The 16,220-nt window shown below is 35.1% G+C and overlaps 1 protein-coding gene across 3 annotated transcripts in view; it reads right to left on the bottom strand.

Annotated features, from left to right (window-relative positions):
- Positions 1–16,220, bottom strand: part of LOC111046393 (serine/threonine-protein kinase tricornered) — a 325,540-nt gene that overhangs the window by 59,371 nt on the left and 249,949 nt on the right. The gene's annotated exons all lie outside the window — the stretch shown is intronic.

Genomic DNA, 16,220 nt, shown 5'->3' with positions numbered 1-16,220 from the left:
GTTAGTAGAAGACAATCCAGCCAATCACAGGCTATCCAATAAAAGAGCACCGATTTCGTTGCATAGACAACAGCCAATAGGAATTGAGCAACAGAATTTCAGCCTATCAGAAGCTAACAAATGAGAGAACAGGATCGACGTCAATAATTCCCCCAATTATTCGTCATCAATAATATTCCCCAATCTCTGCCTGGAAGCAGAAAGTATAGAATATAACATTCTAAAATGTTAAACATTCTAGAATGTTACATTATAACATTGGTATGAGCAGAGATAATCGAAATAATCTTTACTTTTATATAATACTAGCCGTCAGGCTCACTTCGCTCGCCATATCGATCTAGCCAGGGGTCTCCGCCCCCTGGACCCCCGACTGAATCGTCCAAGAATGAGATCAGCAGGCTCGCTTCGCTCGCCTGCATTTTTCATTTGAGCATTTTTATCATATCCAGTCGGGGGTCCAGACTAAACGTCTGGCTAAACGGATATGGCGAGCGAAGCGAGCCTGACGGCTAGTAATATAATATTCCCAGGATTGAAGTAGCAGTGCCCAATCAATTTTTCCGCGATAATGCATTTAAATCTTCAACTTGGTGCCAACCTAACAAAGTCAACTCAACTTAATGCCAACCTGACAAAATTATTAATTTAGTTGCCAGTTAACAACTGTTTCGAAGAGGTACTCTATCTAGATTATAGTTCTATAGTAACATATGATATGGAAATTTCAATTATAATTAAGAGATTGGGGGAAGAAGAATATACATGCTAAAAGACGAACTTTAAACCCTTAAAAAAACCCTTAGAGTTAAATATTGCCAAAAGATTCTTAGTGCGCCTCTAAAGGGCCAACTGAACATACCTACCAATTTGAACGTTTTTGGTCCGGTAGATTTTTAGTTATGCGAGTGAGTGAGTGAGTGAGTGAGTCAGTCAGTCAAGGTAGTCAGTTCGTCAGTCATCAGTCAGTCAGTGAGTGAGTGCCATTTCGCTTTTATATATATAGATATCATATAATATTTCCTTACTTTATGTATGAGTAAGTATGAAAATTTCATTGTCTTTTTTTTAGGGCTACTTTTAATATAAATAAAAACACTTAAAAATGGCATTAATATCCGGAACATTTTGTGACAAAATAATTCAAAAGGGTACTGAGATTTATATCTTTAGTTATGAAAATTTAAGTATGTAATGAGTATAGAATGTTACATTATAATATTCTCTGGTTGGAAGATACTCAGTGGCATGCTGGCATTAGAAGGAAAGAGAAAGAGATAGAGGAAACGGTAGATGAAAAAGGATGGAGAGAGAGACCGAAGCATAGAATGAAAGAGATCCTCCTTATTTTTGGCGCAATTTTAAGAAGCCTTGTCGTATTGTTCTACTGATTGTATTGTTGTATCAAGTAAAAAAGAATACAGCTATAATGAATAGCTAAAGAATATAATTAAGAATAGCTACTATATATTGAGAAACATTTCAAACTGTCAGCATTTCTTATAAGTAACGCCAATGCTACCCATTTAAACAATGCTGTCAGTTTTTAGTGAATCTAACTATAGACTGTAATAATTAGACTATTTTGTATTCATTTGACAATGTCCCAGTCAATCAACTCCGACTACTATTCAGTTCTGACAGGCACTTCCTTTGTTTTATCCTCTCACTCTCCTACAACAATTTACTTCACAAATTTTAGACCAATTATTGTCTCCTCATTCATTATGTTGTCTCATCTCACTCCTCTATACTCTCTTCTCTCTTTCAGATTTCAGATTGTATTTTCAATTTTCATCCTCCATACTAACTTTGAACCTATTCTTAATCCTATCATTTTCCTCTGTTTTTCTTCTTAGTTCTTTTAATTATTCATTTCATCTTCTTCAAATTTAGTTTTCTCTCTTTCTTCTGACCGCTCTTTTCAATCCTAACACTCGGCTGTTTCCCTCTCTCTATCTTTCTCTTCTTATTCATCCTTCAAATTTCTCACTCTTTCTTAAATTTCTTTGACATTTTTTCTCCTTTTCTCGTTCTCATCTCATTTACAGCATCGACATTTTTCTCTTCCCTTTCTTGTTCTCTTTCCATGTACAACTCTCTCGTCTCTCAAGCATTTTTCTCTTCTACTGAAATTCTCTCACCTCTAGAATTTTCTGTCTTCTATATTTCTTGGTCGTATTCAATCTTACTTTATTTCAACTCTCTTTTTTTCTCTTGTCTCTTCCACTGACATTCTCTCACCTTCACTAGAATCTTCTGTCTTCTACATTTTTCGGCACTCTTACTTTATTTTGGTTCTCACTTTTTTCTCTTATACCTTCTTCTCTCAACAGTATCTCGCCTTCTGCAGTCATTCTCTTTTCATTTTTCCACCTTTCCTCACCTCCTGAGCTTTTCTTTTCTTTTTTGTACAATTTCCACACATTCCACCATGAATTTCTTTATTTCTCTCATATTTTCCTCAATTTTTTTGCATATCTCCACACTTTTCTCTATACATCTACATATTAATCACTTTTTGCAATTTCCCAACTTTTTCTCTCTTTGTTCCATACAATCAACACCTTTCTCAATCACTAACATCTCTTTCTCCATCTCTTTTACTCCTGTTTTACTCCGTCTCACACTCATTGCCTATCCCTTGCACAATCACAACTTTCCGCTATTCTCTCACACACTCACGCTCTCTCACTCTCACTCACTTACTCTTTCTGTAGTCCTTCTTCCCTATTTCTCACACACTCTTTCTTTCTGTAGTCCTTTCTCGCACTCTTCCACACAAAAGTGCTAATTTAAAATCGGGAACAATAGCGGTAGCGATAACAATATTCTACAGCATCAATTGTATTCCGATCTTGACTGATATACCGTGTCCACTCAGGAGAAAGAGAAAGAAAAGTGATACAGTATACCCGAGAGAGAGAGAGAGAGAGTGTGTGAGAAACGTCTTGTTGCTCTCTGGGGTTTTGCATTGTTGGCTTTCTAGATGTTTCCTTTTGTTAGCTCTGGTTTCTGTAGGTGTTGGTAAATGAAAGGAAAGAGACCTAGCAAACAAGACTTGAAAGGAAATGAAACTAAAAAACGTCCTGAAAAATAATTTGAAGCAAGGAGCAAGGGCAAACCTTGATAAACCAGCTACAGCTACTGCTACCCTACATCTAGGACCTTACAAACGCTCTATTTATAATAATTTGTATTTAACTTTATGAATTCAAGCTTGAAAAATTGAAGGATCAATAATTTATTATCAATCAAAAACTTATAATCGAACTGGATACATTTCAATAAATTCATAACTCATGAAAATCAATAATGACCGAAGTCCCTTAACTGATTATACATTAGACAGATACATTATACACAGTCAGTTCAGATGAAATCTATATTGAATTAAATCTTTGTTCTATAGTTCCAAAAAACTTTAGTTTGCAGCATGGGGCTTTATGGCCAGAGTCTGGAATGTTTTATAACATGTAAATTTACAAGTGTAATTTGTAATTACATTCTATACTCTCTGTTTATGAGCAATGTTATTCCAATAGATTAAGTACTCAATTACGGTTTTTATTTATAACTGACGTATAGTCATGACCTCAAAATCACTAAAAACCATATCCGTTGGATAGAGCCTGGGTTTGCTTAATATAGTTTTAATTATCAGTTTTTGTGCTACAATTAATTCAGCAGTATGACAGTTGAAACAGCCTCCCCAAACAACTATGCTATACTGCAGAATTGACTTGACTAGAGCATGATACATCATTTTCAGGTGGTTCTTAGAATTCTTAATAAGAACCACCTGAAAATGATGTATCATGCTCTAGTCAAGTCAATTCTGCAGTATGGCATAGTTGTTTGGGGAGGCTGTTTCAACTGTCATACTGCTGAATTAATTGTAGCACAAAAACTGATAATTAAAACTATATTAAGCAAACCCAGGCTCTATCCAACGGATATGATTTTTAGTGATTTTGAGGTCATGACTATACGTCAATTATACAAAAAAACCGTAATTGAGTACTAATAAAATATAGATCCGATTTTTCCTTCACAATAAACTCTACTCTAAATATTATAATCTAAGGGCCACTGCTAACAAATATGTAACCTATAACACTAATATTGAATGTAACTTATAAGGAGGCAATTAATTTACATAGGTACTAAAATAACAAACCTCATTCCAAATCACTTTCTCATGGACAATAAGATCAGCGGAAAAATTAAACTGGATATAAAAAACTGGACATACAGTAATTTCTTCTTCCATTTAGATATATGACTCGAGATTTCTGCTCCAGCATTGTTTTTTTCATTTTCAGTGGACTCGCTTACCTTTATTTTCAGTACCTATTCCTCTGTTTTCTTCCTTCCCCCCATTTCTCCCTTCCTTTTTTCCTCATTACTTCTCTTCTTTGCCTGCCTATTACATGGGAAACCACAGTTGGCTAGGTATCTTCCTCTCTTTTTCTTCTCTTCTCCAACACACCCAAACACTAAGCCCATAGTTTTTTATATTTGTAACATTTTATTGTGTTTTTATTTGTTTCGTAAATCTTTGTAATCTTGTTTTGTGTGTTTTTAATAAATTGAAATTGAAGATCAATGGGAGCACACTGTTACCATTATCCTGATTCTGTAAAAAAGACCAATGTTCTCTTTATCGTTCTTTCTCTCACACTATCAGCTCACAGGCTCTCTGGATTATATGAAATCTGGCAACACTGAACTCCATGATAGCAATGCTGAATTTAAGGTTTGCACTACAAAATTTATCTACTTGATCTGAACCCGGTTCGAGAATTATCTCGCCTAGTGCTATCATAATCATATATATTATACATAGCATAATATTCATTATATAATAGAAAAATTAAATATACCGTATTTAATTTATTTATTTATATATTGATAGATACAATATAATTCTCAACTATGAATGATTGGGAAAGGAACAACAGGCTTAAAGCCCAAAACTGTTCCTTTTTCCAAATTTGGATAGAATTGTCCAAAAAAAGGTTATGTTCATCACCTTATAAGTTTTGTCCAAAATATAAAAACTAGGAATTTAGAATTTAGATAAGTTGAAAACCAAATTGAATGAAAATATTTTCCGATATTTCCCTTTTATTTCATATCAATTATAGAGAAAATATACCGTATTTTCAATTAATAAGAAGTACAGCTCAAGTAAAAGATCGTTAATTTTATAATGCAGCAGTTTCAGTCAGAAATTTTGTGTTTCTTATATTATCAAAACATTGCCAAGAATATAGAGTAAGTTACATGAGTTGATAGATGAGTTTCTGGTTGTCAGAAACATTTGACTCATTTGTCAACTGAGAGAAAGTTCTTGGAAATGGGCACAACTGATAACAACCGACGATATTTGGAGAATGAAACATGCAGATAAATAATTCATATGGAAATAGCTTTCACTGGAATTCCCATAACACTGAGCTGAACTACATTTTAGACGTAATAGGACATCACTTTTGGGAATTACCTTTCATGACATTATTCCACAGCAATGTCAGAATGATAAGGTTAAATTTGTCAACATATTTTACACGAAATCTTTGAATAAATATTTGATTTCTTTCAACGGAGCATTTGAATTTTCTGAAGAAATCATCAAAATTCATGAGTTGAGATGATTCTTTCTTAGGCTGGCCACTAAAGACAGGACGGTTGAACCAGTTACACACAAATCGATTTTTGGACGTACGATTTTTGCCGTCCTTATGAATTCTATAAGATTGAACGACATAAGGATGTCAAGAAATCGTAGGTCCAAAAACCAATTTGAGTGTGTGTATTAATGTATAATGTAATAATGTATAAATAATGAAGATCATTATAAGAATTGACTGAAAACCAGTGTAAGATTACGGATTAATTTACCGATGATGGTTAAAGGCTTATTTTAAATTCTTCAAGATTTCACTACATCAAGTTTTAAGTTCGTCAAGTTTTTAATTAGACCCTTGCGGAGCACGAGTTACCAGCTATTTATAAATTCTCTATTCTTAATTGATTCATACAAGTACATCATCAAAAATGATAGGGAGAGAAAAAATAAGGTAACCTTGTGCTATTCCTCTCCAAAATTTGGATAAGGTTACACAGTCCGAAATAGTTTAGGTCTTGCAGTTGTTCACTTCACAAAATTTTCAGTTCTCAATCATTTTCACAAAGAAGATTTTCAAATTTAGATGCTTCAAAACCAAACATGGGGGAAAATTTTCACATTATTATCACAAAAATAGGAAATATTCACATAAATTGAAGAAATAATTTTGAAGAACAAAAAAAAAAAAATGGGAAAGTAGTTCAATTTCCTAAACTACTAGAACCCTCCAGGGATTTATAATTGACCGAGCGAAGTGAGGTCTAAGATTCAAGTCGACGGTTTGGCATTTCTCCTTATGTTTAAATGTTTATATGTTGCGCATTTACGGCGAAACGCGGTAATAGATTTTCATGAAATTTGACAGGTATGGTAACTTTGGATTTTCATGAAATTTGACAGGTATGTTCCTACTTTTTAATTGCGCGTCGACGTATATACAAGGTTTTTGGAAATTTTGCATTTCAAGGATAATATAAAAGGAAAAAGAAGCCTCCTTCATAAGCCAATATTAGAGTAAAAATCAGACTATAGAATATTATTCATCATAAATCAGCTGACAAGTGATTACACAGATGTGTGGAGAAGCCAGTCTATTGCTGTATTTCCATAATGTCTATAGTTTCAATCAGGTACTTGTGGATGAGAATACTGCGTGAGGTCTACTGTTCACAGAACTACTAGTGTTACGAGGAAAGACGTAAATCAAATAAAATCCAGTAAGGAATAACTCGTTCATTGTACTTTGAAACAAAACTAACAAACTATAACTTCCCAGAGACCCTTACAATCTCGTTTTCATCCTAACCTACTATCCTAATCAACTATAGTAAAGTTTTATCTTGAGTGAGTGCATAAGAGCCGGGCTGACTACCACATCATCGCAATCAAACAGTCGACACAAATTCGCCACTAAGTTACGCCATTTTAAAAAGTCATAAAGGAAATCAACAAATGGCCGACTGATTGCATTACATACCACTCACTGCAAATTAAACCCAATCTTAGCTGATCGTTTACTTTTTCTCACCGATTCCACTCATTCTCTCTCACTCTCTGTCCATATCTCTTTTTTTCCTTATTATTCTTCTTCTTCTTCTCTTCTTCTTCTTCTTCTTCTTCTATTCCTCATTCTTCTTACCTTTTTACTTATTCTTCAGCATCATCATCCACTTCTTCCTCGTTTCTCCTTCGTCATCATCGTAATCATCATCATTATCATCAACTTCTTCTCTTCTTCTTCTTCTTCTTCTTCTTCTTCTTCTTCTTCTTCTTCTTCTATTCCTCATTCTTCTTACTTTTTTACTTATTCTTCAGCATCATCATCTACTTCTTCCTCGTTTCTCCTTCGTCATCATCGTAATCATCATCATTATCATCAACTCTTCTTCTTCTTCTTTTCCTCATTCTTCCTTCTTTTTTACTTATTCTTCAGCATCATCATCCACTTCTTCCTCGTTTCTCCTTCGTCATCATCGTAATCATCATCATCAACTTCTCCTTCTTCTTCTTCTTCTTCTTCTTCTTCTTCTTCTTCATCTCCCTTGCGTCTACTACTTCCCTCATATTTGTCCTTTTCTCTTTTCTTTGTTGGTTATTATATTTCTTCCCTTCTTCCTTCCATCCTTTTATCTCTTCACATTCATCCTTCCTTCCTTTTCTTCTCATTTGCTTCTTTTCCATCTTATTTTCCTATTCTTCTCCTCATTCACTCCATTTTCTCTTATTCTTCATTGTCTTTTTTCTCCTTCTTCATCATCATCTTCCATCTTCTTCCCACTCGCTTCTTCTTCTTAATATTTACAAAATGATTTTTCTTTTTCTATGATTATTCATCCTATTCCCCCTTTCTTCTTCTTCTTCTTCTTCTTCCTTGCTTATCTATTTTGTCTTTTTTCTCCTTCTTCATCATCATCTTCCATCTTCCATCTTCTTCCCACTAGCTTCTTCTTCTTCACCTTCTTCTTTATAATTACAAATTGATTTTTCTTCTTTGATTATTCATCCTATTCCTACTTGCTGCTTCTTCTTCTTCTTTCTTGCTCTTTCTTTTTCTTATTGTCCTTCTTCTTCCTTGCTTATTCCCGCTCCTTGCTTCGCTTCTTCTTCTTCCTATTCACCATCAGGAGTCCTAACTCCACCCTATTAAAGGCATATCATCAATCAATCAAATCTTCTGTCTTGCTTATTCCACCTTCTTGCTGCGTTTTCTTCTCTTCATTCATTGCATTTTTTCTCTCTTACTTCTCTCTTCCACTTTACCAACATCATCATAATCAACTCACTCTATCTCCTTTCAATCCTCCTCTATAATATTGTGATCTGCCTGGGGAATCATCTGCTAATTTCCTATCTTGCACAATTGATTTTGCGCTGGTAATTAGCACGGTAATACTCCAACAAGTTATCTAATTAGGAAGACACACAGCTTACCAGATAATTTACAATCAGTGCCTCCTCAATTATTCTCCATTCATTTTTCCCACCTATACCTACATTAAGTGCCTCAAATCTTTAATCACCTTTTTCATATTTTTTCACCTACTTTCAAGTAAAACTCTACACTTCACAACGTAACTAAGCCACATAACAATGTAGTCCACTACTTCCTAGCTGGGGTACCACTTTTAATTAGCCTAATCACTCACTATTACTAGTAGTTCTGTGAACAGTAGACCTCACGCAGTATTCTAATCCACAAGTACCTGATTGAAACTATAGAGCTTATGGAAATACAGCAATAGACTGGCTTCTCCACACATCTGTGTAATCACTTGTCAGCTGATTTATGATGAATAATAATTCTATAGTCTGATTTTTACTCTAATATTGGCGTATGAAGGAGGGTCCTTTTTCCATTTATATTATCCTTGAAATGCAACATTTTCAAAAACCTTGTATATACGTCGACGCGCAATTAAAAAAGGATCATACCTGTCAAATTTCATGAAAATCTATTACCGCGTTTCGCCGTAAATGCTCAACATATAAACATTTAAACATTAAGAGAAATGCCAAATCGTCGACTTGAATCTTAGACCTCACTTCGCTCGGTCAATAAAATATTAAATATAAACTATTAAATCACCACTTGAAGATAATATCCGTTAAAATCTCTTAGTAATAAACATCTATTCAGAAGCAGTAGAAAATTAATTGAACTAAGAATAGGACACTACTTCATATCGCAGATTGAATAATAGAAAAACTACTGTAAAATCATTCAAAAACTGCAAATGAACTGTCTTATCTGTTTAATTACCTCTCTGAGTTAAGATTTCAGTGAAGTTTTCCGGTAATTATTGTACTAACTTTAGGCGATGCATATCGTTAACCTAGACTAATCAATTACTTTTCCAACTATTTTACGATTCCAGTACATTTTCGTTAATTAAGCCTCTCCCTTTTATAACACTATTACAACTTCTCAGCAACAACCTAATTGCTTACTTTTCAATCACTATAACGACTTTCAAACTTTTTCGTTACGCTAATCATAGTTTTTTGATGACTGTTACGACCCAACTGCATCATTGACGGATTATCATCGTAACTATCCTACCGTCACCACTTACGTAATTTACGTCATTTTTTACGTAGAAATGGAGCGATTACGTAATTCTGCGACCATAATCGTTTGATCTAGTCTCGCTTATTGGCTAGATAGTGGTGTAATAGTCAAACGCTGATTGCTCATTTACATTATATAGATAGTCATGGATACTGAGAGTAGGAAATTCTCTTTTCGGAGATCGAAAAATAGTAGTACATAACTTCTCACATACTGTTACTGGGGATGAGGGTATTTAAATTCAATAATTTTTATCATTTCCCAGTAGCAAAATGATATATACGATTTTGACCTAAATATGATACGCAGTAATATTGGAATCGTTTCTTAAAGCTCTACTAATCATTAGATACCATTTACAAATAGTATATTTCGCACCTAGAGCAGAAAATGAGATTTTTCCGGGTCGAAATCGGTTTTCAAGTCCGAGGCCGTAGGCCGAGGACTAGAAAAGATTGAGAGCCGGAAAAACATTTTTGTCAGTGGTGCAAACGCTATTTTTCGCCACACACACAAAAAAAAAACAATATACCATAGCACGTCCAGAAAGTAAGTTCCGTTTCAATTTATATCCGCTACAGCGCTGCGATCGCAGTTCCGCACATGTGCGGTAGACGCTCTGTATCAAGGAGAAGAAACGTGCGCCATTTGGAGATCACTGTCAGCCATGTACGTTTAGTTGTGCTTGTTTACAATGTCAGTGTTGATTGAAAATCCCGCCGCTTGTGAAATCAGGTCTGTGATTCGTTTTCTGAATGCAAGGAAAGTGAACCCCAGTGAAATTTATCGGCAAATTTGCGATGTTTATGGACAAAGTGCGATGAGTGATTTAATGGTTAGAAGATGGGTCCGTCAGTTCAATGACGGACGTAGTGATGTGCTTGATGAAGAACGAAGTGGGCGTCCATCTTTGGTTACAGAAGAACTGGTTCACGCGATTGATGACAAGATCCATGAAAACCGAAGGTTTACAATTAGTGGTCTCGCTATGGAATTTTCCCAAATTTCACGATCACAAATGCATGAAATTGTTACCGGAAAACTGAAATTTCGACAAGCTGGAGAAGAAACTGTTCCCAACTGGTGAAGACACAGGCGGCAAATTTCTATGAAGAAGGCATACAAAAACTTGTGCCACGCTATGACAAATGTCTGCAAAATTTCGGTAGTTATGTGGAAAAGTAGTTTGAGAATTATAGAATTTTGTGCAATAAATAACTTTTCTGTATCTGTACACAATTTAATTTTATTACTAAACGGAACTTACTTTCTGGACCTACCACGTATATATATGAGAATAGTTTTGTTTACTAAGCACTTCCGAAAGCAGAAGTGGAAGGTGATAGCTCTAGCAAATCTGAGGTAATCTGAATATCAGGAAATTGTCCAAGTATTTCTATTTTTCATTCTGATTTGTCTAAATAACCTAAAAGATGATGTTCAATTATTTGGGAGGTTGAGTTTATACTTTTTTATTCTTTCAAATGACAATAAGATGATATTATTATTAATGTTTTAATTATTGAATAATGAACAGAAATAATAAAAAGTTTTTTGATCAGCTGTTTTTTGATCACCTTTCTTAGTTCTATGTTAGCGGCTGGAAAGGGTACTCTTTCCGGCCTAGGCCGGAAAGAAACCTGTTCTGACGTCAGACAAGAGTCGTCTGCAAACAATGTCTTTCAGATCTACGAAGGGACTGGAAAAAAGCTGCTTTCTGTGCAGTGTGGCGAAAAAACATTATTATAGCTTCTGTATCGAAATAACGTTATTATACGTTTAATATAACTTGAATATAACTCTGTAACACATTACTTTAACACTATAAACTGAGCCTGAGAACAAACTATAATATTTCGCCCTAAATGTATTCCTATAATACAGATGAAGCTGATCAACACAAATAAGCTAACAAATAATTTCGAAGACATGTATATTTTCTTTATTTGTAAAAATGTTCCAGATCACTGGAAACATTAAGAGGGAATTAAAAATACAAGCCTTTAGATATTTCTCTCACAAATTTATGTAATATCCAAAATGAGGTTATGTTTCACTTTCACACTTCCACAATACGATTTTCAATTTTCGAGCAATACTGTACCTTATACCATCATGTGGTATCATGATAGGTATAATTTATTATGGATAATCTATAAAATCTACTTCAGATTTTTAACCCTGGGCAGCCATTCATCGAAATAATTGGAGGAGGACCAACAGCCACAGCCCAAAACTGTTCCTACCCCGAATTTTGATTCATATACTAGTCAATGTTTCTTTAACATGTCCAATTTCCATTATTTTATTGAAGAAGTTAACTTATTCTGGTGGAGAAGTTAGAAAAAAGATACTGTTGATAATGTGAATTTGTTGATATTTTCCTAGAATATACAGCCTGGACAACATAATTTTCTCCCACAGTCATAAAGCTGTATATTCTAGGAAAATATCAACAAATTCACATTATCAACAGTATCTTTTTAGTTGTTTTATACATACTACCGCAGTCTGCTGGACCGTCGATCTGTTTAGAGCAAAAACCATGTGAAGGGAATGATTCCATTTGCAAGCTGAACTTGGGTGGGTGCTTAGCACAAGACAGAGAAAGCACTATAACCCATAAAGAGAGAGAAAGAGACGAAGATGTGAGAAACGAGAGGGGAAACCTCAAAGCCGAAAAAACACGGTCCATCAGCGGAGAACGGTCAACAGGAAAGAAGAAAGAAGGAGAAGGATGAAAAAACAACGCAAGTTGGCGGGATGGAGAGTGAGAAAGAAGAATGGTGAACTAAACAAGGTGGAACGAGAGGTAACCAGATAAGAAGAAAGGTGAAAAATAAGACAAAATCAAGAAGTTGGCGGGATAAAGAGAGAGAAGGGATAATGGGGAAATGAACAAGGTGGAAAGAGACGCAGCAGACAAGAAGAGAGGTAAAAAATATGACAAAAACAAGAAGAAGGTGAGTTGGCGGGATGAAGAGTGAGAAGGAAGAATGGGAACTTAAACAAAGTAGAAAGAAAGGGAAAAGGATTGTAGAGATATGAACAACACCCAAGGAAGGGAGCACAACTTACAAAAAAGAGACTGAATGGTACTTGGGTGGAGGAGAGAGATGGAAGATTATTATGATGGAGAGAAAAAGGAGTGAGATAGTGTCGAAGGTGACAAGGGAAAACTGGAATTGAAGGAAGAAGTGGAATAGTGATAAGGAGAGAGATTGGGGTAGAGAGAGAGAGAGAAGGAGATAGACAGAGACAGAGAGGAAGAGAGTGTGAGAGGAAGAGAGAGTGAGAGAGCGTGAAGAGAGAGCGGGAGTGAGTGGGAAAGAGTGAGATCATTCGAGAAGGGGTGTGTGATTGGGACAGAGAGAGAGAGTGAGAGTGCGATTAGGGTAGTGAGAGAGAGAGAGAGAGAGAGAGAGAGAGAGAGAGAGAGAGAGAGAATTAATTAGTAGCGGCACTGGCGACAGAGGTCTAAAGAGATGAGTCTGAAGAATGTTTACGAGAGGTTGTCAAGAAGTATAGGGCCGACCCAGAGAGTCCTACGATATGAGGACGGATAAGGGATAAAGGTAGGGAGACAATAGGAAGGTGGGTGGTGTAGAAAGGTGACGAAAAGTAGGGACAGGATTGGGGCGGAAAGATTGTTACAGAGAAGGGACTAAATTAGATGGTTTGGTGAAGCAGGTGCAGAAATAATTTTCGTGTTTCTTTTTTAAAACAGGGGGATACTAGTAGTTCTGTGAACAGTAGACCTCACGCAGTATTCTCATCCACAAGTACCTGATTGCAACTATAAACCTTATGGAAATACAGCAATAGACTGGCTTCTCCACACATCTGTGTAATCAATCACTTGCCACCTGATTTATAATGGATAATTCTATAGTCTGATTTTTACTCTAATATTGGTATGGAGGAAGCTCATTTTTCCTTTTATATTATCCTTGAAATACACAATTTCCAAAAACCTTGTATATACGTCGACGCGCAATTAAAAAAGGAACATACTTGTAAATTTCATGAAAATATATTACCGCGTTTCGCCGTAAATGCGCAACATATAAACATATAAACATTTAAACATTCAAACATTTAAGCTGGGTTTACTCCAAAGTTAATAACAAAATAATGTTAATAGCTTAATCCTTATAGATTCTATTAGATTGAACGGAACTTGACAAACACATATGTTCATCATGTGTATGATAAGATATGTTCAATCTAATCGAATCTATAATGATCGAGTTATTAACATTTTGTTATTAACTTTGGTGTAAACGCAGCTTAAGAGAAATGCCAAACCGTCGACTTGGATCTTAGACCTCACTTCGGACCTAGACCTAGGACCTATTACCTTACAGTAATTCTATCGTTGTAAAGTTGAAATCTTTAAGGGACTCTTTATGCCAAATATTTCTAGCGACACATGACCTTACCAAAGTAGAAAATCACAGAATGACATTTAGTGTTAGTCAATTGACAAATAGTACAAAAAGAAGGAAATGGCGAAGGGTAGTGAATGGGAAATTGGACCTGTCGGCGGAGGAGATGTAGAGGAGGAGGAGGAGGAGGAGAAAGAGGAAGAAGATGAGGAGATGGAGAAGGTGCGGGAGGAGGAGGAGAAGATGAAGAAGGGGGGAGATGGAGAAGGTGTGGGAGGAGAATGATGAGGACGAGGTACAGAAGAATGAAGAAGAGCTAGAAGTGGATAGATAGTAGAGGAAGGAGAAGAAGGAAATAGGAAGAAGAAGAAGAAGAAGAAGAAGAAGAAGGAGACTAAACTCCTATAGAACCTAACATTTTGGCAGGAATAGGTCAGCACTGAACTACTAATAAAGTGAAGGCCTGTATGCCAAGAGGTGATGAGAACGGTGACCTCTTTGCATAGCTTGGTTTCGTTGATAGGTGAAACGGTGAAATAGGCGCCTAGCCGGGAAAAAGCACAGAGAAATTCGCCCAGACTAAAATCACGTCAAATAAATTTGGGGGAAAAGTCTTTTCTGACCCGGATCAGTCTGTCAGTCAGTCGACAGCGCTGCACGATTCACAACATGGATAGAAAAGAAGATAAAATGAAAGTGGAGAGAAAATTAGAATAAAGCTATTTTCTTCTAGGATGTGTATGTGAATTTGTTCATTAATCTTATCTTTGAATACCTTTGTATATGAACTGCTATTTATCAATGAAAGATTGTTTGAAACTTCAAGAAAAATGCGACTTTTTCAAAATATTATTGTAGCTTCAAAGAAAAATAAAAAATCTATCGATTAAGAGATTTTTCAAAATTATAAAAAAATTTAATTTCCGAAGATTTTTTCAACATATCTAAGCGCTTATCTAGATTTAAAAATGGCATCTCAAACAAAGCGTTCACATAACTGACCGAGCGTAGTGAGGTCTAAGATTCAAGTCGACGGTTTGGCATTTCTCTTAATGTTTAAATGTTTGAATGTTTAAATGTTTGAATCTTTATATGTTTTTATGTTGCGCATTTACGGCGAAACGCGGTAATAGATTTTCATGAAATTTGACAGGTATGTTCCTTTTTTAATTGCGCGTCGACGTATATAGAAGGTTTTTGGAAATTTTGCATTTCAAGGATAATATAAAAGGAAAAGGAACCTCCTTCATACGCCAATATTGGAGTAAAAATCAGACTAGAATTATTCATCATAAATCAGCTGACAAGTGATCACACAGATGTGTGGAGAAGCCAGTCTATTGCTGTATTTCCATAAGGTCTATTGTTTCAATCAGGTACTTGTGGATGAGAATACTGCATGAGGTCTACTGTTCACAGAACTACTAGTTGTAGCTTCAAAGAGAGAAAAAACTCTATTGATTAAGAGAATTTGAAAATTATTAAAAAATGTGATTTCCGAAGATTTTTTCAACATATCTAAGCGCTTATCTAGATTTAAAAATGGCATCCCAAACAAAGCGTTCTCATAATATGGTCATAATACGTTCTCTCACCATATTATGGTCACAGAAAAAAGTAACAAAAGAAACGAAATGTTGTTCATTACTCCGTGATATGGGTTTCCAGATATTAATGATATTTTCAGCATTAGCTCTATGAAACCAAGCTGGTTGAAGACTTTTGAAAGAGTCGATCAGAATAATTCTATTCAACGATGATCAAGGATTTTACTGGCTGAATTACAGGTATTATAAAAATATTATATTTCTATGTTATTTAAATTGAACAATATTGCTATATTAGTTAGCAAATTATGCTCAATTCTATACTGCATTATTACCAAAATACAATTGATACTAAATTCTCCACTTTCCTGTAGTATCCTGATCGTAGATTTACCACTTCTAACTTTTTTGAAACAATAATCAATTTAACAATTTTGTTAAAGAATTTTCTAAAGCTGCGTTTACACCAAAGTTATTATCAAAATGTTTATTTCTCCGTCCTTATAGATTGAACATAACTTATCATACACATGATGTGCATATGTGTTTGTCAAGTTCCGTTCAATCTATAAGGACGGAAA

The sequence above is a fragment of the Nilaparvata lugens genome, chromosome 6 (assembly GCF_014356525.2).
Source record: "Nilaparvata lugens isolate BPH chromosome 6, ASM1435652v1, whole genome shotgun sequence".
NCBI lineage: Eukaryota > Metazoa > Arthropoda > Insecta > Hemiptera > Delphacidae > Nilaparvata > Nilaparvata lugens.
The sequence above is the reverse complement of the archived record's forward strand: the minus strand, read 5'-3'. Positions and strand labels throughout refer to the sequence as shown.